This window comes from Terrapene carolina, unplaced genomic scaffold, assembly GCF_002925995.2.
Source record: "Terrapene carolina triunguis isolate 2854851 unplaced genomic scaffold, T_m_triunguis-2.0 Scaffold139, whole genome shotgun sequence".
Lineage (NCBI taxonomy): Eukaryota > Metazoa > Chordata > Testudines > Emydidae > Terrapene > Terrapene triunguis.
The window spans coordinates 7,133,694-7,159,398 of record NW_020664490.1 but is presented as its reverse complement, the minus strand read 5'-3'; positions in this window follow the sequence as shown (position 1 = coordinate 7,159,398).

Sequence of the window (25,705 nt, the reverse complement as noted above, 5' to 3'; positions counted from 1 at the left end):
ACTGGCCGCGGTTCGCCGTCCCGGGCCAATGGGGGCGGCGGGAAGCCACGGCCAGCACATCCCTTGGCCCGCGTCGCTTCCCGCCACCCCCATTGGCCCGGGACGGCGAACCATGGCGAGTGGGGGTCGCGATTGGCCGAACCTGCCGCGTCAGCAGGTAAATAAACTGGCCCGGCCCGCTAGGGTGCTTACCCTGGCGAGCCGCGTGCCGAACGTTGCCGACCCCTGTACTAGACAATGAATAATTACAAAAGGCTTGATTATATCTGATGTTCGATCTAAGAGGAGGCAATATTACATATACAAGATTGTCAGTACATTACACACACTGTCCTGTCAGACAAGCCTTACTCCTTCAAATGTCTGGTGTTCACAGTTCAAATCCCAGGACTGGGTAACACTCTTGATTCCGTGTGAAGTCTATGTGACTTGTCATGAGCAAGTATAAAGTTCAGAGATCTTAAGCTCTAAGACAAACCAAATGCAGGATGTACTTTAATAGCGTAAGAGGATCTATACTGCTTTCAAATAACTACAACTCTACCCCGATAACACACGGTCCTCAGGAGCCAAAAAATCTTACAGCGTTATAGGTGAAACCGCGTTATATCGAACTTGCTTTGATCCACCGGAGTGCGCAGCCCCACCCCCCAGAGCACTGCTTTACCGCGTTATAGCCGAATTCGTGTTATATCGGGTCGTGTTATATCGGGGTAGAGGTGTATTAATTTAACAATCCAGACTGACATGGGTATCTGAACTCCTTTTATAGACTATTACTGCTAATTTATCATGCTCTCTTTAATTTGTGGGAATGAGTGTTGGTATACTCACTTTTTGTTCTCACCTCATTTTAAAAATGTAACTAAGTCCCTGACTAGAAAAAAATTAACATACCCAACAACTGGGTTCAAGTGTAAAAGCAAGTATTTATTGTGTTTTTAGTCCATGCACTTAGGCAGGTGTTGTGGTGCTGTTTGGATGACATAGGTAGCAGATCAGAGCAGTGCCCAGAAAAAGGCTGTTTGAGAAATTATACTATGTTGGGACAGGCTGTGGTAAGAAAATTATCCCACAATCTAGTTTAACTCTTAACTTCTTTGGCTGCATTTGCACTGAGAGTTCTCACACCATTGCTTTTGAACTGGTGTGGTGGTAGGGTACTAATAACAGTGAGAGCACTAGAACAAAAGACAATGGCTACCAGCAGGGTATCCAATCCTGCTATGATCATGTTTAAATGACATGGCGGTAAAAATAGCAGAGACCAGTCCGCTAGTAGTAATTCTCTGGTAGTATTGGTGGAGCAGTAGTGGTGCTAGAACAACAGAGGGAGAATACCCTAAAATTCTCAGTATAAGCATAGTCTTTGGTCTACAAAGGATGACTCTCCAACAGAAGATGTGGTATCCCATCCAGCAGTGGACAGTGATATACACACAAGCCACTACATTATATCCTTAGAACAAGTCCATCTAGTCCTCCTCTCCCATAGGTTGGTGAAGGACGAGTTAAACAAGCATCTTCAGATACCATCTGGACTGTGTGGTATGTACTGCCAAGTTTCACCAACAGACTAGAAACATCTCAAATCCCTCTACAAGAACATGAAAGCCAGCACAAAACCCTAAGGAATACAACATGAAGTCCAGAACAGCCCCACATGTATTCACTCAACAGTATTGACTGATACCCTTCCATCAGGAATGATTTTGACATATTCATAAATATGCTCACACAAGGCACATCTCATTGCCACAGGAAGCCAATGAGGTCAAGAATTCAGTGAGACTAAAATGGGGACTGGATATAAATATTGATTACAAGAATATCCAGAGTTATCATAATTAAGGCTAACAAAAATTTTGGAAGGGCTATTAAACCTCATGCTTCCAGGCTTAAGCCAGCCTCTAACTATTAGAGATTAAGATGAGACAAAGCGGGAGGCAGATCATCCCACGTACTTAATGCTGGGTTCTCAACTCCTTCTGAAGCATCTGGGACTGGCCACTGTCTGAGACAGAATACCAGACTATATGGATATCAGGTTTGATCCAGCCTGGCAATTTTTATATTCCAATGTGATCAGGACATGCAATTAAAGTCTACGAGTCACAGTATGAAATCCTGCTGATAGATCCAATACCATCAACAGACAGGACAAGTTTCTTTTATCCCTTGTGGTAAGCAAATCATCTACAACTCTGACAAGCACATTCTCAATATTATACCTATGGCTAAATACTGATTTGTATGATAAATTCAAATCATTATTGTCCAGGTGTTTCAGCAGCTGTATCACTAACTCCACTAACTGTAACTCTGGCCAGACTGAAAATTATATACTAGTATCTAACACTGTCAAGTTAGGCAGGGTCACTACACTCCCTACACTCACTTTATTCCTTCTCTTACAATAATGACCCATCAATGGCAGATGTATCAGAGACAAGCAAATTAAAAGTTGGGAGGATAGCAAAATGGCCACTGCTTAACCAGGTTGGATTTGAAACCATGGATAAAGAAAAACAAAAGAGTTGTACATTCTAAAAACCACCCACATTCCTTTAATATACTAATACTAGACTAAACAGTTCATGCTTAGAATTTAAAATATGAGATACATCTCATTTTCCAAAAGTCATCAAAAACCAGTAGTGGTAAATTACAGGATTTTACTAGGACACTCCCTCCCAGCCTGACAGACAATGACCTAGCCTAAATTATTCATCACCTCTTGGTTGGACTACAGCAATGTCATGTGCATGGGCATGAAGACTGCACTGTCTTGAAAATGCCAAGTAGTATAGAATACTGCAGTATATCTCCTCAGCAACAAAGACTATCACAAGCACATCCAACCTGTCCTCCACTTTCTATACTGACTTCACATACAATTTCAAATCAAGTTTGAGATCTGAGCTCTTATCTTCAAGTAATTCCATGACCTGAGCCCAGAATATTGAAAAGATCACCTGAAGCTCTGGGATGAAGACCGTGGTAGACAACTATGAGAGTCTCAAAAATCACTCTCCATCATAAGAATAAAGTGTGTCTGTGCAGGAGACAGAATGTTTTAGGACCCATCAAAAACCTCGCCACTTCTGCTAAGTACAAGGCACATTTCTTTGATCTTTGCCTTGCGTAACAAAGATATAACAACATATATATTAAAAGAAGGAGAAAAATAACCTGATTTAAACAAGACATTCCACTGCATACATTTCTCATCCTAGGTAGACGATCAGAGAACACCACGTGATGGATTTTTGTCACATTGCTTACTGCACTACTGGAAAGTTCTCAGAAACCACAGTGGTGAGTGAAGTATGAGAGCTTGTACAGAATATAAATATGTAAAAGATAGCACTGTATGAGCCTATGGAAAGGACTTGTGGAGATGTGTATGTGAAGAGTATCTAAGACATATCATACAGATCTATAAGAAGACAGCAGGTAGATTTGACAGCTTCCTACAGTGGTAACTCACCATGAACATACCAGTCAACGGGTGTGATTGTGGCATTCTAATGACCAACATAGCATTGTACAGTACAGAAGGATGGTGTATGTAAGCCAGATGGCTTGTAAAATAAACACAAATTACAATATCAAATTCTGTGTAGTTAGTCATTGAGGCTGCTATTTCACTAAATTATTTGATACATTACTAGTGTAAAGCAGAAGATATTCAAAAAAGTTCAATAAATAGTAAATGAGATCACACTAATTTTCTGGAATTCTATCCAGACATTTCCACAAGCAGCATGTTGTGAATCACTTTTTGGACATACCCTCTTGCTTTTGAAAGATTTTCAGTAAGGTCCAATCATTTGTATTAAAAACAGGTAGGTAATTCAGCCATTCATATGTTTCATAGCTGCAAGTAGTAAATTTTTAACTGCACAAACTAGAAAAACTATGTTCACTGAACAAAAAATGTGCTCATATCATTCACCCCTCCAGCAGCATCACGAATTACAGCTGAGGCTTCCATTGCCTCATGAACTGCAAGGTTTCTCTAGTGCATTAAGCAATACATAAACAGTGCAAGGCCTACTTTCTGATAACAACAGGTTGCACTCCACTGTTCAAAGCTTCTCCCTCCCAAAACACAGCCAACTTCAAGTTTAAAGTTAAAAAGCTTTCCTTTCATTAGAATATGGGGCAGAATTTTATTCACCCACACTGACTCAATATTTGATACTTTAAATGACAAATGGACCCTACTAAAGGCTGATGAAAGGGCAAAAGATAAGGTCTTAAATGTTGGGGACATGAAGTTACAGTAAGGGAAAAGAACAGTTCGGCGAATTCTGCAAAATATTTGGTTGAATGTGACTGAACAAATTTGCTTCCATAATGTGTGTGTGTTTACTTTATGAATATTCTAATAAATGAGTTTACAAATATCAATATCCACCAAAATAGTGAATTTTAAGCAAACAGTTCAGAACATTTGTGGAAAGCAAATTTCATATTCATAACTGAGTATCTGCACTGGAAACCTGATTCCAAGAATTATACTAATCCAAGAAGAGAAACACCATGTGATCTGCATATCCAATTAAAATTACACAAATTTCAAATTCTTATACATTAATTGCTCACAAACATTTTCAGAAATTATTTAGTGAAAAATCTGGGGAAAGTGATCTGGTTGGGGATGATTTTTTAACAGTGAAAGATAACTTTGTCAAATCAGTTGTTCATTAGAAATTATTTGTCCAGCTCTAAAAATGAAATTCATGTAGTGGATTAGATTAATCAGTTCCAACTTTGAAACTGGCTTGAAATCCTCCTAGCAAACCAACGAGTTTAAAACACTAAAATCTAGTAATAACCCTCTTGACTACATAATGAAGCTGAGATCATCCCTCAAGCCCAAAATCTTGGCACTGTCTCTAGCAGCTGCTGGCAGTATGCATAAATATGACTGTCATCACCTAGGAATAGGGTCACTAGACAGTCTTTGTACTTCTTTTCCTTTGTTTTTTCAGTAGTAGTAGTACTCTATTTACACTATGTCTCCCATGTATCTATATTAGCGTCAACATGTAAAAGAGAAGTAATAGTCTAATAGTACAATACTGTCAACATTCCTGTAATGGTAAAGTCATCATAAAAATAAAATGTAAATTCAGTCTTAATACAATATTTAAAAAAAAATCAAAGGATTATTTTTCAAAATACCAAATAGGACTTCTTTATACTGCCTGCAAACACTTTTCCCTAAAAAAAAACCAACAACCTGTAGATGTACTGAATAGGAGCCACAGTACATTGTTAAGTCTTTATTAGATTGGAACCCAAGAACATGAAAAACTTTACATCCATGAGTTGCCCCATTGAGTTCAATGGGACATTTCACATGCATAAATCCTTGCTGTTCCAGGGTCTCACACTACAAAATAATGAAATTTTCACAACCAGGAAAGGCCTCCTACACTCAGAATTGCCTTGCTTTTATAGGTTTAAATTATGACTATTTTTAAATGATTTAAAATACTGCAAGGTATCATTTGTATGGGACTCAGATAAGAATATTAACATCCTTAGGTTCTTTGAACGTGTAAATGAAATATTTTTATTAAATACTGATATTTTAAAATAATATCATGCATGTGCAGTTGCCATTTTTCATAATTAAATAATTCAGCCATTTAGAAAGACAATCCCACACTAAAAGGCACTAATCCACCTGGGGCCAGCCTACAGAATTGGCTCTATTTAGTAATTTCTATAAAAAGTCTGGAGCTCACAGGACCAAATCACTTCCTCTCTCAGTACTTAAATATGGATTAAGCTATTTATAAATGCATAAAAATATGAGATACATCTAAAAATAAGTTTGCTGGCGCACACAGCATATGGCAGAGCCAGCGTTTCTAAGCATTTCCTTCAAACCAGAGAGGGCAGCAATTCCCATGCAAGTCAGTCGGCATCCAACCATAATGAGAAATAAAAACAAACCCTGTTGAGGAGAGGGGACCATTACTGATGTTTAGGGGGATTATTGTCACACTCCCGTGCACTGCAGGTGGAGGCAGGGGAAAGGTCTCAGGCCCCCAGCTGCCCACTGCTAAATGGCTTTTGTTCCTTTTGCCCATTGGCCCGGGCTCAGAGTAAGGGCAGCATCGGCAGGAGAGACAATAAAGGGAAAGGGGGGGGGCAGTAGGATGGATGGGACCCGCGTGGGGGCCAGGCGGGGGCTGGTACCTGCTAGGAAGGGCGCGGGGAGGAGATGCGGGCTCGGAGCCCCGGCTTCCCGGGAGAGATGGGGAAGGGGCCCCCAATAGACAGAGGCGCGGAGGGGGCTGAGTGAAACTTTCTTCCGGGCTGTGGCTACAACAGGCACCCCCCCCCCAGCCCCGGGGACCCCGGTCCGGCCCCCAGCGCTGGCTCCGACCCACCCCCCATCGTCGCCGGGCAGAGGCACCGACGCGTCCCGCCTGTTCCCCCAGCATCACTCACTCGCTCGCCCGCTCTCAGCGCTGGCGGCCGCCGGTGTTTCCTTCCTCCCTCCCTCCTTCCCGGCTGGAGCCGGCGTAGCGTGAGCAGGGCCCTCCCCTCACAGCGCCCGGCACCGCCCCGCCTCTCACCTGGGTCCTCCTGCCCCTGGGCGTCGCTCCCGCCCCGGAGGTGCCAGGGCGGGGGAAGGGCCTGACACGGGAGGGCAGCTCCAGCTCCTCTGCCAGGGGCCTAACCCCCTCACCAAACAAAAAACCCGCTGCCTCACACACAGGCCCCAGCGCTGAGGAGCCTGCCCCAGATGGTAACACTCCCCGCCCCGCAACGAGGGGGCTGGGACGCTTAACAAATGCTAGGAAAGGCTGTGTGGGGAGCGCTCCTTCAGCTGCCTCTCCGAGAGGGACTGGACAGGAGGACCCTGCACTAGACACTTCTGCAGCCTTGCCTTCTGCCATGTAAACAGGTGCATAAGGAGAGGAAATAACCCCATCACCAAAACATACCTCTCCAGTGCGCACACAGTCCTCCCCACAGGCGAGAATGAGAGAATGACCAAACCAAACCTGACAGCTCCACTACTGGAAGGCATTTGCGGTACAGGGGGTCCCCTGTATATATTGGGGTTGTTTTTGAAAAGGGCGATGGATAGCGAAATGACATATACTGAGGAATTTTTTCCCCATAAGAAATAACGGAATTAAGGGGGAGGAGGGGATGCATTCACAACTTCACCACACTCACCTATGACAAAACTCTTTTCGCCTGAATAGTGTATCTTTTTACAATGACAGGTTATACAGTACATATTTTACACATAAAACGTTGAATAAAATAATGTAGAATCCTACTAACACAGTTCAAACACAGAATATTTTAATACAGTTAATACCGTACAGTAATACAGTATAAAACAGTGTCAATTACGCTAAACTTAGGTACGCTAAACTTAGGGTGGTGGCTGGATTTTCTTGGGCTGGCTTTTCCGTGGTTGGCTTTTTGGTTGCAGAAGTCTTAAAAAAGGATTTTATCATGTCTGCTCTCCTGCCTGAATCTTTGAATGATAGATCTCCCTGTAGCAAGCCACTGCATCTTTGAGAGCCCTGGAGACTTCGGCAGACTGTTCATGAAAAGAATTTCTGTCATCTCATCCAGCAATCCAAAGAAACGGGAGAGATTCTTTGTCGTCAGACTCCTGGCTTCCTGCCCTACGTCATCATAATCATCCTTGCTTTCTTCGGCTATCCATTGTTGATCCAGCTCAATCAATTCCTCATTTGTCAGTTGCTCAGCGTGAGACTCCAACAACTCCTGTACATCCTCCTCCTCCACCTCCTCAAAGCTTTGCCTTTGCCAACTTAACAATTTCTTGCTCGAGAGCAGGAACGGCATCAAATCCCACGAACCTGTAGACAGCATCTGGCCATGCATAGCGCCAAATGCTGTTCATACATTGCAAAGTCCCATGATGTCAATGTTTTCCACGCTGTTCAAGATGTTGTAGGACTTCCAAAACTCCTTTACACTGGGCTTTCCTTCACCTGCCATCTCTTTAATAAGCATGGAGAACATTCTCCATAGATAACACTGGTCTACAATTTTTGAGAAGTCGTCTGCTTCAGAGATAAAATGTGCTATTTATTATGTATTTTGATGTGCTGAATTCAAATATGACAATTAAAACAACTGATTGGCTACTGTTTCTAAGATATTTAAGTTTTTACATTTTATGTCTATGTATATTGTGTAGATAGTAGAGTTTTAATCATAAATTGTAAACCTAGGTATTTTCATGTGTTTATGGTTGCTTTATATGATAATATTTCACCTGTCCTGTTTATGTAACACTTTAAAAATCAGCAAAAGGGTTATATAAATAAAATTTATTATGAAACAAAAGGCAAAAAACTATTCTGTACATAGTTTAGTCCTATTCAGTGTCTACTCGGCGCTTCTTGGCTTGTCTCTTGTATTCATTAAATGGAGCATCTCTTGTCACTGTCCAGCAATAGTCTGCAAGCATTGATTGGCTCCATTTGCCCTGATAGCGTTTCTCCATTGTTGCAATGTCCTGGTGAAATCGCTCGCTGTGCTCGTTGCTCACTGCTCCGCAGTTCGGTGGAAAAAAATCTAGATGAGAGTGCAAAAAATGTATCTTTAGTGACATGTTGCAACCAGTATGCCTTGAGGAGGTTTTCCACCAACAACCTGTAGTTGTCTGCCTTGTTGTTTCCGAGAAAATTTATTACCACTAACTAGAAGGCTTTCCATGCCGTCTTTTCCTTGCCACGCAGTACATGGTCAAATGCATCATCTCGAAGAAGTTCACGAATCTGAGGACCAACAAAGACACCTTCCTTTATCTTAGCTTCACTTAACCTTGGAAATTTTCCACGGAGGTACTTGAAAGCTGCTTGTGTTTTGTTAATGGCCTTGACAAAGTTCTTCATCAGACCCAGCTTGATGTGTAAGGGTAGTAACAAAATCTTCCTTGATTCAACAAGTGGTGGATGCTGAACACTTTTCCTCCCAGGCTCCAATGATGTCGGAGTGGCCAATCTTTCTTGATGTAGTGGGAATCTCTTGCACGACTATCCCATTCGCAGAGAAAACAGCAGTACTTTGTGTATCCAGTCTGCAGACCAAGCAAGAGAGCAACAACCTTCAAATTGCCACAAAGCTGCCACTGATGTTGGTCATAGTTTATGCACCTCAAAAGTTGTTTCATGTTGTCATAGGTTTCCTTCATATGGACTGCATGACCAACTGGAATTGATGGCAAAACATTGCCATTATGCAGTAATACAGTTTTAAGACTCGTCTTCGATGAATCAATGAACAGTCTCCACTCATCTGGATCGTGAACGATGTTGAGGGCTGCCATTACACCATCGATGTTGTTGCAGGCTACAAGATCACCTTCCATGAAGAAGAATGGGACAAGATCCTTTTGACGGTCACGGAACATGGAAACCCTAACATCACCTGCCAGGAGATTCCACTGCTGTAGTCTGGAGCCCAACAGCTCTGCCTTACTCTTGGGTAGTTCCAAATCCCTGACAAGGTCATTCAGTTCACCTTGTGTTATGAGGTGTGGTTCAGAGGAGGAGGATGGGAGAAAATGTGGGTCCTGTGACATTGATGGTTCAGGACCAGAAGTTTCAACCTCTTCCTCTTCCTCGTCTGACTCAAGTGAGAATGATTCTGGTGCATCAGGAACTGGCAGTCCTTCTCCGTGGGGTACTGGGCGTATAGCTGATGGAATGTTTGGATAATGCACAGTCCACTTTTTCTTCTTTGACACACCTTTCCCAACTGGAGGCACCATGCAGAAGTAACAATTGCTGGTATGATCTGTTGGCTCTCTCCAAATCATTGGCACTGTAAAAGGCATAGATTTCCTTTTCCTGTTCAACCACTGGTGAAGATTTCTTGCACAAGTGTTGCAGCATATGTGTGGGGCCCACCTCTTGTCCTGATCTCCAATTTTGCAGCCAAAATAAAGGTGATAGGCTTTCTTAACCATAGTGGTTATACTGCGCTTTTGTGATGCAAAAGTCACTTCACCACAAACATAGCAGAAGTTATCTGCACTGTTCACACAAGTACGAGGCATCTCTGCTCACTTTGGCTAAACAGAAATGTGTCCCTTTGCAAAATCAAACACTGACAAATAAGAGAGCACGACACTGTATGATTTCTAGAGCTGATATAGGGCAATTTGTTCAGCAGAGTGATGTAAGCTTCGTTATGATTGCATCATCCATGACTTCTAGGAATAACATGATGCAATTCATACCATGTATGACGCAATACCAGCTTCAGATTGCATCATTCATTGTTTTGCCTAAAAAGCAAGTACTGTCCAAACCCAGTCATAGATTTATTCATAGATCCAGTCAAAGATGTATTTTAGTCATTTCTGGTTTAAATTGAGATCCCTTGCCTTTATAACTCACTTATCCTCTGCCATTCCCAAGTCAAGGGTCGTATATACTGACCCAATAGCATATCTTGAAAACTAGAGCCAATCAACAATTTTAAGCATCATTTTCGTTCTCAGTGACCCAGAATTAGTAAAGTTTGACTACATTTATTTCAGAAGCATTTTGGCTGTAGAGCAGTGAATTAGCATTTTATGTGACACCTCTCACCCAAAGCCTGTCCAAAGCTATTTGCATATAAGTGGTCTAATTTACATTTTATTTGTTTACATAATGCCTTTGAGCCAAAGTTCTAGGGAAAAACTACAGAAGGACATAGGAAACAATGTAAAAAAATACATAAAACGGTAACAATGATAAACAATAAATACAAATAAAAACAAAAAATTAGCTCCGTATTTATTGTCTCTCCAAGACTATATCTAGTTTACAAATAAAGCCCCCCGCCCCATCCTGTAGAAATTTCCACAGCTGCACAACTTTACTCATATGAGTAGACCCATTATCTGTAATGGGACTACTTGTGGAAATAAAATTATACATGTGCTGAAGTGTTTGCAGGATTAGAGACAAAAAGCTGATTTTAAAAAAAACTGCCTGACCTGGAATCTCTCAGACCTGGGATCTGAAAGTCAGGCTGGGCTCTTTGCTTCTCATGCATCATCTTTAGCAATAAATGCCCTAATCTGCTAAGATACTTCATGCAGGTGGAGAAGGCATAGTGGGTTCAGGGGTTGGGAGTTAGGGGTCTGTCCCAACAGAGCAACATGCAGGATCAGGGCCAAAGTTTATGCAGGCCAAATTATGCACTCAGATACATCTGTGCAGCCTCATTTTCTTCTTATTGTAACTTCAGTTACACAGGACTGGCAGGAACCTGCTGGGTCATTGAGTTGTGTCCCCTGCTAGCACAGGTAACCCTGTCATATAATCCCATTCATAAATTTATCAACTTCATCATAAAACTAGTTAGGTTGTTTACCCCCCACTATTCCTAGTGGAAAGCTGTCCCAGAATCTCACTCCTCTGATGGTTAGAAACCTTCTAATTTCTAGCCTAAATTTATTCATATCCAGTTTATACCCTGTTGTTCTTGTGCCAACATTATCCTATAGTTTAAATAGCTCTTCTCTCTCCCTGGTGTTTATCCCTCTGACATACTTATAGAAAGCAATCATATCTCTGCTCAGCCTTCATTTTGCTAGGCTATCATAAAATGGGCTCTCAATGCCTCCTGATCATCCAGTAGCTCTTTTCTGAATCTATTCCAGTTTGAATTCCTCTTTCTTGAACATGGGTTACCGGAATTGTACATATTCCAGATGAGGTATTACTAGTGTCCCGTACAATGGGATTAATACTTCCCTATCTCTACTGGAAATACCTTGCCCGATATATCTTAAGGATTGCACTTGCTTTTTTTATGGACACATTACACTGGTGGCTCATAATCATCCTCTGATCAGTTAAAATATCCAGGTCTTTTTCCTCCTCTCTCATATCCAACTAAGCCCCCAGTTTATATCAGGAATTCTTGTTATTTGTCCCCAGGTGCATGATTTCATCCCATTTATATTACTCAAGTCCTCTAGGTCATCTAATTCTTGCTCTATAATATTCTGAGCTTCCTCTGTATTTACAATGCCTCCCAATTATGTGTCATCAGCAAATTTCATTAGTACCTTTTGTGCCAAGATCATTAATGAAAATATTAAATAAGATCAGTCCCAAGACTGATCCTTGACATTAGTAACTTCTTTCCAGCCCAATAGTTCTCCTCTGAGCACAACCCATTGTTCTTTTTCCTTTAGCCAGTTCCTTCCCACCTTACTATTCCTGTACTAATCCCCACCTTAACTAATAATTTACCTTGTGGTGCTATGTCAAATGCTCTACTGAAGTTGAGATAGATTAGATTTACTGCATTTCCCTTGTCTAAGAAATCAGTTATCTTATAAAAGAAAGAGATCAGGTTACTCTGGCATGATCTAGTTTTGGTAGACCCATGTTTCATTTTATTCCATTTCTCATTTACTTCTATGTCTTTAATGATTCTTTCCTTCAAAATTTGTTCTAAACTCTTGCATACTATTAAAGTCAGATTAACAGGTCTGTAGTGGCCCAGATTGCTTTTTTCTATCCTTTCTTAAATGTAGGTACTACATTTGCTTTTCTCCAGTCATAGGCTACTACTCCCAATTTGAAAGATTTATTACAAATACTTGCAATTTTATGTGCCAGTTCTTTCAGTATTCTGGGAAGGAGTTACACTTGTGCAAGTCCCATGGTGAGGCTACAGGGTCGGCAGTTGATGGGGCGGGGGGAGGGGCAGAATAATTTTTTCTTATAAACTGACCCATTTGACCTGGAAGTTATTGAGAGATGATAAACTTAGAACTCTAGTAGCCAGTTTCAAATAACCTCTTTTCATGATAGAACTACAAATAATAGAAAAATAGAAAAAATAGATATTTAGAAATGTCAGTAGTAGAATAAATGTTGGTAAGAAGATTGGGGAAAGATGGGTGAACAGAAAGAAAGGAAGTAATAGCGTGAAGTAGGAAGGTCTCAGGAAATAGCATTAATTCTACTCTAAATCAAGCTATCTATGGTATTTATGAGTTGCCTATCAGAGAAGAAAAATTGTCCAAAGAAAACACTAAGTTTCCCAGCAATGACAAATAGAAAGATGGGAATATAATCAATTCTAAGAAAAATGGACAATGGAAAAGAGGAAAAACAATTGGTGAGGTGATAAGATTTAGAAGAGAAGAGAAATTTCAGGCTGACTTGAGTTCTTTTTGTGAAAGTTAGCAATGGAGGTGGTGTCCAAATTGCACTTTGATTATTTATTAATTATTATTATTTGTATTTGTTTTGCAGTAATGCTTAAAAATGCCAGTTATAGACCAGAACCCCATTGTGCTAGGCACTATACAAATACATAACAAAAAAAAGAGACATTCCCTGTTCCAAGGAGCTTACAGTCTAAGGCCCCCAGAGCTGGCTCCAGGCACCAGCCCAGCAAGCAGGTGCTTGGGGCGGCCAAGGGGAAGGGGCGGCACGTCGGGCTGTTCGGCGGCAATTCGGCGGCGGGTCCCTCTCGGAGGGAAGCACTTGCCGCCGAATTCCCGCCGAAGAAGAAAGCTTTTTTTTTTCTCGCCGCTTGGGGCGGCAAAAACCCTGGAGCCGGTCCTGAAGGCCCCAGTCCTGCAAACTTTACATGTGCTAAACTTTACTATTGAGAGTAGCTTCATTGAAATCAATGTGCCTCCTCACAGTAGTAAAGTTAAGCACACGCATAACTTCTTGAAGGATTGGGGTCTAACTATAAGACCGAGACAGAGGGATACAAACAAACGGACAGGGAGAAAACACAAGAATGGATACTATCTTGCAACCTTAACTATGGCTCCATAAAACACAGCAGTGAATGAAATGCAACCTTCTTGGAATGCAAGGTTGCAACCAGGTGCATAGCACAAAAAAAGGGGGGAAAAGGCCAGCCGCCAGGCGAATTTCATTCATGCACTCAGGGGCAATCCCCTATTCTTTTCTATTTAGGTTCTTATACTTCCCTCATCTCTGTACTATCTCAGTACCCTACAGTAGTGCATAAACAACATGATTAACATCTCTCTCATCCTCTCCCTAGAGGGAGAATTCTGTCTGCAGTGTAGTGTTTTCTTTTGGTTGGGTTTTACTTTTGTGTTGTTGTTTTTTTAATTTACACACTGCTATGTGTTTATATTAGAGAAGGAAAGGCTGAAGATGTGCATGGCTGGAAAAGTTTGCACACCACTGCCTTGGGTGCTAAATTTAGGAGGCTGCAAACAATGAGGAGACAGTGGACTGTGAGGTGTGGGGAGTAGGAAGGAGAACTTGATGGGATTCAGGAGAGACTCAGTTGGGATGGTAAACCAGGGGTGCAAGAGGAGACTGGGGGAGAAGGGAGTATGAGGAGTAGGAAGAATGGGCTGCAGAAGGAAACTGGAGGGAAGAGAATGAAGTGGAACAGGGCATAGGGAGGCAGTGCAGGGGGATGTGGGAGTACAGGAGGTGGCTGAAGGAGTGAAGGGGAATGAATGCACAAGAAAAGGTTGTTGGAGGATAGGAAGTTGAGGAAGATTCAGTGGAATGTAAAGGAGCAAGAGGAAACTTAGGGAATACCCTTTGAGGCTGAAGAGCTAGAAATCTGGAGATTTTGTACCAATGATTTACTAGTGTAATTTGCATATATCATGAGTAATTCATTCTCCTTTCCCTTTAAAATTTACTTAGTGGCTTGATTGGCCGTCCCCATTCCTCATATCCTCTTCTAACCCTGCAACTCCTGCTCCAGGATAAAATACTCCCACTAAACAACTTCTGCTGCACCCCAGGAGCTTATACGGGGATTTGTGCTTTTATTTATTTATTTTTAAGATGAATCATGTTCAGGGGTTGAGGATGTCCTGCTCACTCCTAATTAGCTCAGTTTTAAGTAGGAATTTGACAAGGAGACCTAGCTTCTCAGATTTGGAATCTGATCCCAGTTTGTCCAGCTGAGGAGCCTAGCAGGAAATGGAATAGGGAGGTGACACCCTCACAGATGCCCTCTATCAGGAGGGGGTGACAGAGGAGACAGTGTTGGCCGCACTTGTGCTCTTAGGAAAAGTGCTAGAGCATCTTTAGGGCCATATTTTCAAAACCACATGTAGTTTGCAATGCTACCATGCTGAGTACTGTGAGCATCTTTCAGAGTGAATATTGAAAATACTGAAGTTTTATTTACTCTGTGCCTACACAAAGTGCTTGACTTTTAAAAGCTCAGGAGCCCAGTGCTGCACAAACAAATGTCATGCAAATCATGTATTTCTGTGCTCAAACTACCAGTGAGATATCTAGTTGACTACATGTTCAAATATTCAGTTAATTAGTTAATGTCTGTACAGTGAACAGACACTTAGCACTCATAGCATTCTGTATTATTCACAAATCTCACTAATTGCATGTGAAAATTAGATGTACTGTGGTATATGCACTTTTGCATTCGGTGTAGGGCATTTGTGTTTTAAAAATCAGGCATTTTATGTCTCTTTAGAACAAAAAGGACCTCATTCTTTTTGAGGTCTTGTCTGAAAGAGACACACATAATAAACTGCATGTTACTCAATTTAGCTCTCTTAGAAAATTTAAGGATGAGTCAACTCTAAAGGGATTTGAATCTGTGGTGCCAGGGAGTCTAGATATTTCACAGTTGAACCCTAGACAGATAAATTAATCAGTTATTTTTCAATCCCAACCACCGAAAGTAAAAGTTCTTTTATGTTAGATTATGAACTGCTCAGTGGAGAGACAGCATCTTTTAAGCATATTTATGGCCCTAAGTATTTATTGTAGGATTAATAATACAAATTATTTTTTCCATTTGATTTCTCTTGTTTGCACATTATTCTGCTTTCTGAAACCATAATGAGTAATACACCTTTGGGCTAAACACAAGACATTGTCTCACAAGGAGAAATGATCCATTTCAGACTTCCCACTGCTGATGAATTTACCCTGTAACCTACTCTTTGTTGCTGACCCAGACATTTTCTTGAAAATTAAAAAAACCAAGCACCACAAGTAACAGAAAATTAACGGCTGGTTCTGGGTACAGTCATTAAGAACTCCAGGTTTTTTTCTCATATTCAATATATACATTGAGTATTATACAGAATATTCCTTAACCCCCCTAAAATTACTATATTAGCTCAAAACATGGCAGTAATGCTACTGTAAACTACAGCATTTTGGACCATTTGTGTAGTGACATCAGTGTGTGTTTTTAAAACTTCACTGCAAATCCTTTCAATATATTTTTTAAGGATCTGTGCTAATCTGTGAATTCAATAACTCGCATCTTGACTACAAGGAGCTGGACTTAGCCAGCAGATCCAGAAATATATATATTTAGATTCTGTAGGATTCTCCTAATTACTAAGTAGAAATTACAATTATAAATTGGTTTGAAAAATATTCACCTATAAATGTTTGCTTTTAGAACACCGTTAATGCAAAACTCACATTTTTAAAAAAAATCCTTACTTCTGTTACTAATCACACCTTGAAATTAGGGCTATCAAGCGATTAAAAAATTAATCGTGGCACTGTTAAACAATAATAGAATACCATTTATTTAAATATTTTTGGATGTTTTCTACATTTTCAAATATATTGATTTCAACTGCTACACAGAATACAAAGTGTACAGTGCTCACTTTATATTTATTTTTTATTACAAATATTTGCACTGTAAAAAAACAATAGAAATAGTATTTTTCAAGTCACGTAATACAAGTACTGTAGTGCAATCTCTTTATCACGAAAGTTGAACTTACAAATGTAGAATTATGTACAAAAAAATAACTGCACTCAAAAATAAAACAATATAAAACTTTAGCGCCTACAAGTCCAATCAGTCCTATTTCTTGTTCAGCCAATCGCTCAGACAAACAAGTTGCTTACATTTGCAGGAGATAATGCTGCCTGCTTCTTGTTCACAATGTCACCTGAAAGTGAGAACAGGTGTCCGCATGGCACTGTTGCAGCTGGCGTTGCAAGATATTTACAGGCCAGATGCGCTCAAGATTCATATATCCCTTCATGTTTCATCCACCATTCTAGAGAACATGCGTCCACGCATCCGGGAGAACAGCAAAATAAAGACAATGGATTTCAAGAAGGCAGACTTTAGCAAACTCAGGGAGTTGGTAGGTAAGATCCCATGGGAAGCAAGTCTAAGGAGAAAAACAATTGAAGAAAGTTGGCAGTTTTTCAAAGAGACATTATTAAAGGCACAAGAGCAAACTACCCCACTGCTGTAGGAAAGATAGGAAGTATGGCAAGAGACCACCCTAGCTTAACCAGGATATCTTCAATGATCTAACAATAAAAAAAGAGTCCTACAAAAAAGTGGAAACTAGGTCAAATTACAAAGGATGAATATAAACAAATAACACAAGTATCATCATCATTATCATTATAGTCCCATTACGCCTCTGGCGTTTAGGGCAGCGACAAAGCTCCTCCACTCCTATCTGTTTCTGTTACTCAATGGGGTGGGGGGGAGACAATAACTGAAAATGCAGAAATGGCAGAGGTGCTTAATGACTTCTTTGTTTCTGTCTTAACCAAGAAGGTTGGTGGTGATTGGACGTCTAACATTGAAAATGAGGTTGGATCAAAGGCTAAATTAGGGAAAGAACAAGTTAAAAATTACTTAGACAAGTTAGATGTCTTCAGGTTACCAGAGCCTGATGAAAAGCATCCTAGAATACTCAAGGAACTTACTGAGGAGATATCTGAGCCATTAGCAATTCTCTTTGAAAAGTCACTGAAGACGGGAGAGATTCCAGAAGACTCAAAAAGGGCAAATATAGTGCCCATCTATAAAAAGGGAAATATGGACAATCTGGGAATTATAGACCAGTCATCTTAACTTCTCTAGTGGGAAAGATAATGGAGCAAATAATTAAGCAATCAATTTGAAAACATCTAGAAGATAATAAGGTGATAATTAACAGTCAGCATGGATCTGTCAAGAACAAATCATGTCAAACCAACCTGATGGCTTGTTACCCTGTTAAAGAAAGCTTTGTGGATGGGGGAAAGTGGTAGACGTGGTATATCTTGACTTTAGTAAGACTTTTGATACTGTCCCGCATGACCTTTTCATAAACAAACTAGGGAAATGCAACCTAGATGGAGCTACTATAAGGTTGGTGCAAAACTGGTTGGAAACCCATTCCCAGACAGTAGTTATCAGTGGTTCACAGTCATGCTGGAAGGCCATAACGAGTGGGATCCTGCAGGGGTCAGTTCTGGGTCCGGTTCTGTTCAATATCTTCAACCATGATTAGATAATGGCACAGAGAGTACACTTATAAAGTTTGCGGATGATGCCAAGCTGGGAGGGCTTGCAAGTGCTTTGGAGGATAGGATTATAATTTAAAATTATCTGGACAAACTGGAGAAATGGTCTGAAGTAAACAGGATGAAATTCAATAAGGACAAATGCAAAGTACTCCACTTAGGAAGGCACAATCAGTTGCACACATACAAAATGGGAAATGATTGCCTAGAAAGGAGTACTGCAGAAAGGGATCTGGGGGTCATAGTGAACTACAAGCTAAATATGAGTCAACAGTGCAGCACTGTTGCAAAAAAAGCGAACGTCAATCTGGGATGTATTAGCAGGAGTGTTGTAAGCAAGACATGAGAAGTAATTCTTCCGCTCTACTCTGCGCTGATTAGACCACAACTGAAGTATTGTATGCAGTTTTGGGTGCCACATTTCAGGAAAGATGAGGACAAATTGGAGAAAGTTCAGAGAAGAGCAACAAAAATGATTAAAGGTTTAGAAAACATGATCTATGAAGGAAGATTGAAAAAACTGGGTTTGTTTAGTCTAGAAAAGAGAAGAAAGAGAGGGGACATGATAACAGTTTTCAAGTACATGAAAGGTTGTTACAAGGAAGGGGGAGAAAAATTATTCTTCTTAACCGCTGAGGATAGGACAAGAAGCAATGGGCTTAAATTGCAATAAGGGAGATTTAGTTTGGACATTAGGAAAAACTTCCTAACTGTCAGGGTGGTTAAGCACTGAAATAAATTGCCTAGGGAGGTTGTGGAATCTCCATCATTGGGGATTTTTAAGAGCAGGTTAGACAAACACCTGTCAGGGATGGTCTAGATAATGCTTAGTCCTGCCATAAGTGCAGGGGAGTGGACTAGATGACCTCTCGAGGTCCCTTCCAGTCCTATGATTCTAGGGGCTGATGACAGGTTCTGCTCAATAACAATCCACAGCAGTGTCGACTGATGCATGTTCATTTTCATAATCTGAGATAGATGCCACCAGCAGAAGGTTGATTTTTTTTGTTGGTGTGACGTTGTGCAGTCTATATCGTTTTATAAAAACATGATAATAAGTGAATATAATGTAACTGGAATATGCCTCATGCAAAAGGTCTCTTGTAAGGTATCATTACAAAGCTTATAATCTACTGAGTGTGATCATCCTATTTGTGTAAACGTATCACTCTTGTATCTAAAACTAGAAATATAAAATATAACTCTGAGGGCCTATTGTAATCATGCGAAGTGTGGGCCATTAATGGTGGTTTGGAATCTTGATGACTCCCATTAACCAGGACCATTGTCTGCAGATGGCTGGGTTTTACCTGTGAGTCTTCCTGTATATGTGTGTGCTGGCAAGTGGGTAATGAAGTCTTGCAGTGACATGTGATCATGTCACCTGAACTGGAATCCATCTTTAACCTGGTGCTTTTCCAGTGAGGGGGGGTGGGAACCCAGAGGCACAAAGGGTTCCCGCCTTATGCAAAAGCTATATAAAGGGGTGGAACAGAACAAAGGTGAGCGAAGAGCCATCATGAAGAATCCCCTAGCTACCACCTAAGCTGGAACAAGAGCTGTACCAGGGGAAAGAATTGTGCCCAGGCCTGGAAGGTGTCCAGTCTGAGGAAAAAACTTACTGAAGCATCTCTAAGGGTGAGATTATCTGTATTTAGTTTGATTAGACATAGATTTGCGCATTTTATTTTATTTTGCTTGGTAACTTACTTTGTTCTGTCTGTTACTACTTGGAACCACTTAAATCCTACTTTCTGTATTTAGTAAAATCACTTTTTACTTAGTAATTAACTCAAAGTATGTATTAATACCTTGGGGAGCAAACAACTGTGCATATCTCTCTATCAGTGTTATAGAGGGCGAACAATTTATGAGTTTACTCTGCATAAGCTTTATACAGGGTAAAATGGATTTATTTGGGTTTAGACCCTATTGGGAGTTGGGCATCTGAGTGCTAAAAACAAGCACACTTCTGTGAGCTGTTTTCAGGTAAACCTACAGCTTTGGGGCAAGTAATTCAGACCCTGGGTCTTTGTTGGAGCAGACGGCAGTGTCTGGCTCAGCAAGACAGGGTGCTGGAGTCCTGAGCTGGCAGGGAAAACAGGAGCAGGGGTAGTCTTGGTACATCAGGTAGCAGCTCCCAAGGGGGTTTCTGTGAACCAACCCGTCACAGTTGGTTCAGATTCTGTAGTTTTTGCATAGGAGTGTTGCTCTTTTAAGACTACTGAAAGCATGCTCCACATCTCATACCTCTCAGATTTTGAAAGGCACTTCATATTCTTAAACCTTGGGTCGAGTGCTGTAGCTATCTTTAGAAATCTCACATTGGTACTTTTTTTGCGTTTTGTCCGATCTGCAGTGAAAGTATTCTTAAAATGAACATGTGCTGAGTCATCATCCGAGACTACTATAACATGAAATATATAGCAGAATGCGGGTAAATCAGAGCCAAAGACATACAATTCTCTCCCAAGTTGTTCAGTCACAAATTTAATTAACGCTTTTTTTTTTTAATGAGCATCATCAGCATGGAAGCATGTCCTCTGGAATGATGTCCAAAGCATGAAGGGACATACAAATGTTTAATGCCGGCTACAAAAGTCCCATGCGAAATGCCTGTTCTTGCTTTCAGGTGAGATTGTAAATAAGAAGAGGGCAGCATTATCTCCCGTAAATTTAAACAAACTTGTTTGTCATAGTGACTGGCTGAAGAAGAAGTAGGTCTGAGTTGACTTGTAGGTGCTAAAGTTTTACATTGTATTGTTTTTGAGTGCAGTTATGTAACAAAAATATTTACATTTATAAGTTGCATTTTCACAATAAAAAGATTGTACTATAGTACTTGTATGAAGTGAACTGAAAAATACTATTATCATTTTTATTGCAAATATTTGTAATAAAAAATAATAATATAAAGTGAGCAGTATTTTGTGTTGTAATTGAAATCAATATATTTTAAAATACAGAAAAACATCCAAAAATATTTAATACATTTCAATTGGTATTCTATTGTTTAAAAGCGCGATTACGATTAAAACTGCGATTAATTGCGATTAATCTTTTCAATCGCAATTAATTTTGTTGCGTTAATTGCATGAGTTAACTTCAATTAATCGACAGCCCTACTTGAAATACTAAAACTTAAAAGAATCTTATTTGCTTGTCAACCTTTATGATGTTTATTGATATTTTGCATTTCACTTGGCTTAGATAACAAAAAGAGACAGGCTAGGTTTTTGCAGTCAGTCTCACTCTCTGGTTATCCTGCATGAATACAATGGTTTAGTTTTGCAATGCTGCACAAGAGTGTTTAAATTTAAAATGTTTCCATGGAAACGAAATCATGTACACGTGGTTTCAGATCTACCGATGAAAAGCACTATATGAGAGATAATGATTATTATTTATTTTCATATTAGCTGTTTCTCTTCTTTGTTCTGCCACTTTATTTTTCTAAATTAAAGGCCTCGAAGACAGACAATGTTGAATAGATCTTTCTCCACTCCATGCAGAGGACACATAGTTCTTGCTGGAGCTATGCTACCCGGGGGACGGTGTTTGGGGGTGGAATTTCCTGGTCTCTCCATTCTTCTCCTGTAAATAGCACCACAGGAGACTAGAGTTTGGCCCTGCATTTGGTATCTAAATAGGGTTGCCAGTTTTCTACTTACCGAACACCCTTGCCCCGCCCATGCCCCTCCCCTTCTCCGAGGCCCTGCCCACCGCTCACTACATCCCCCCTCACTCTGTTGCTCTCTGTCCCCACCCTCACTCACTCGCTCATTTTCACCAGGCTGGCTCAGGGGATTGAGGTGCGGGGGTGTGTGTGAGGTGTCCGGCTGGGGGTGCAGAGTCTGGGGTGGGGCTGGGGATGAGGGGTTTGGGGTATAGGAGGGTGCTCTGGGCTGGAGGGTGGAGCCGAGGGGTTCAGAGTATGGGAGGGGGCTCCGGGCTGAGGCAGGGGGTTGGGGTGGGGGAGGGATATGGGCTCTGGGCTGGGGGTGTGGGTTCCGGGATGGGGCCAGAAATGAGGAGTTCAGGGTGCGGGAAGAGGCTCCGGGCTGGGGCAGTGGGTTGAGATGCAGGAGGGTTGAGGGCTCTGGCTGGGGGGTGCAGGCTCTGGGGTGGGGCTGGGGCTTGGGGTGCAGGAGGGGGCTCTGGGCTGGGACCAAGGGGTTGGGAGGATGGGAGGGGGATAAGGGCTGGGACAGGGGGTTGGGGCATGAGATGAGGTCGGGGTGCAGGGGCCAGGCGGCGCTTACCTCAAGCAGCTCCTGGAAGCAGTGGCATGTCCCCGCTCCGGCTCCTACGCAGAGGTGCGGCCAGTCGGCTCTGCATGCTGCCCCATCCCCAGGCACTGCCCCCGCAGCTCCCATTGGCTGCAGTTCCCGGCCAATGGGAGCTGCGGACCCGGCACTTGGGACAGGGGCACTGTGCAGAGCCCCCTGGCTGCCCCTACACATAAAAGCTGGAGGAGGGACATGCTGCTGCTTCCAGGAGCCACGCAGAGCCACGGCAGGCAGGGAGCCTGCCTTAGCCCCGCTGCGATGTCAACCGGACTTTTAATGGCCCAGGCAGCGGTGCTGACTGGAGCCATCAGGGTCCCTTTTCGACCGGACATTCTGGTCAAAAACCGAACACCTGGCAACCCTAGGCCTAAAACTAGTTGACACAATCTCTCTAAGATAAAGTAGCCAGTAACACCAGGTTAACTACAGCCTTGCAAACAGAATGAAGTTAAAAGTGAGTCTGTAGCTGGTCCTGTGCCAGATGTAAATCCCAAAGGAGCTGTTTTGACTTAGAAGAATGTGAATTATGACACTGATTAAAAGGAATAATAAAAAACACTTAGACACCAATCCTGTGGCCATGAAGGCCTAGAATACAACAGAACTAGTGCAGGGGGAGGCAGGGGATCCCTGCACTTCAGCATAGCTAGGGACTTTGGTGTGGATGTAAGCAGGGGAATGGGCCCCCCTGTTATGGGGAACTTTCTTGGCTTCTGCACTACCCCGATGGAATCGGATAGCAAAAGGATCTGAGTCCTCACTCCAACTCCAACTTTACCTGCAGGCCTGCCTGACCTTGAGGACTCCCCTGCCACTCTCCCATGCGGCAGAGTCCTTGTAACCCCGACAAGGCAGGGCCCAGGATTTCTGGGAGGCTTAGCCCCCAGTCTTGTCATGGTCACTTGGACGGGGCAAGGGTATCCCCACTCTGGGGTACTCTCTCCACTCTGGCCACTTCTCTGACCCACTAATCACCACATTAAGTTCAAACCAAATACAATCGATTAAACAGCAAATGTTGAAAAATAAGAAAAAATGGAAAAGATTAAAGGAAACAAGGAACGCTGCCCTATGGGCATGGGGACCACCATAAACATCTGTCTCTGGGATGTAAGAAAAGTTCAGTCTTTTGTCCCAAGCCTCCCTCCCAGGACCTGGCGGCACTGCAGTTGTACCACAGGTAAGACACCTGCTCTGATGGTGGCTACACACCCTCAAGCTCTAGATAGCAGGGACCCTTCTCCCCAGTATTGACCCTCCCATCAGGTTCACATCTCCCCCTCCAAGGCCCTGTCTGGCGATGGCTCCCTGCACTGGGCCCTCACCTCGCTCTCCCCAGCCGCTCACCAGGCTTGGCTGCAGTGTTACTTGTGGCACAACCGGCGTCAGCTATCCTGGCTCTGGCCCCGCAGCGCCCCGCTGTAGCTCAGCCCTAGCTCACCGTCGGCGCAGCTGGTCTGCACTGCTCCAGCTCTGACTCCTCTGGCTCTGCACTGCAGCTCTGCCTCCAGCCTAGCTCTGGATGCTGCTCTCTCCTTAGCTCTGCCCTATTCTGTCTCAGGCAGCTGCAGCCCAAATGAAGGACAGGCCCCCGAGCTCCCGACTTCCTCATTGGCCCTGGGGACTGTCAGTCTGATTTCTCTTCAGCTCTCCCCCTTTCTTTTGGTATTGGGAGAGGGCCAACACAAACCCCCCACTAAGTTTCAGTAAGGGGCCAACAGCCCCCTACACAGGGAAGCAGAAAGGCCAAATTGACTCCTTCAGTGTGCCTCAGAGCCAGCAACAGTGGTGGCTGCAGCTGCTGGGCTGCTGTAGTTCTGTCCATGAAACACCTTTTTATCTGCTCCAGTGTCTGGGGAAAGTTTTGTTCCCTGGATCCACACATGCTATCCTAGTGCACGGCCCATACACTCAAGCTGTGTACTGAGAAGATTCGGCTTTTTGTTTATGTAACCCTTCTGCCAGGTCGTATCAGCAGCAACCAGAGCTAAGTTCAATATCTCTAGGGGGTTCATTGTAGCATTACAAAACAGAAACAATTTGAGCCCCTACCCAGAAATCTAGTAAAAACTAAACACCACCCTGGGTGCCCAGAGGTAATACCGCCCCACTCACACACACTGAGGATATGTCTACACTAGAATCTTAAGTAACCTATATTAGGTTGACTTACAGCCACCGCATAATTACTGTGGTGGCAAGAGCTATGAAACTGACAAGACAGCCAACAGCTGATGTAAGTAAAGCTGATGATAGCTCATCTCAATTGATTGGCCTCTTACAGTTGGTATGGCTACTTCCACCCTTTCATGTTCTCTGTATGTATAAATATCTTCGTTCTGTGTGTTCCATTCTATGCATCCAAAGAAGTGGGCTGTAGCCCACGAAAGCTTATGCTCAAATAAATTTGTTAGTCTCTAAGGTGCCACAAGTACTCCTGTTCTTTTTGCGGATACAGACTAACACGGCTGCTACTCTGAAAAGTGTCTACACAGACACTGCGTTGCCCTAACTACACTGAGGTAAACCTTACGCCTCTCGTGGAGGTGGAGTTATGCCGTCGGTGTAGTAGAGCACTTACATCGGTGGGAGCAAGGCAGTAGTATAGACACTGACATAATTAGGTTGATATAAGCTGCCTTACATCAACCTAACTGTGTAGTATAGACCAGGCCTGAATCTGTGTATAAGAAAAACTTTTATTAAGAGGAGCGGGAACACAGCATTACTGTGGGAAAACACTGCAACAACGACTCAAAAGTATGCAAACAATAAACAAACACCCATCCCACAGTATCTTGAGCAGTAGTCCTTTGCCTCAGTTTCCCACCGTGTGGTATAAAGTCCAAAATGCCACTACCGCTTGCCCGCCACTGCAACCCATCCAATGTCAGTGAAGCCCCAGAGTCCAGGGATGCATTCACATTGCTTTACCTCCTGCCCCTGAAGGGAGGTGGTCGAATGATGCCTCCGCCAGTGCTTGCTACCAGCTTTGCTGCAATGCCATGTTCTGAGGTTCCACCACTTAGCCCAATTCTTAATGATTTAACAGAACCTCACTTGCTGCTGCATCCTCTCTGTTACCTTTCACTGGAACACTGTCCC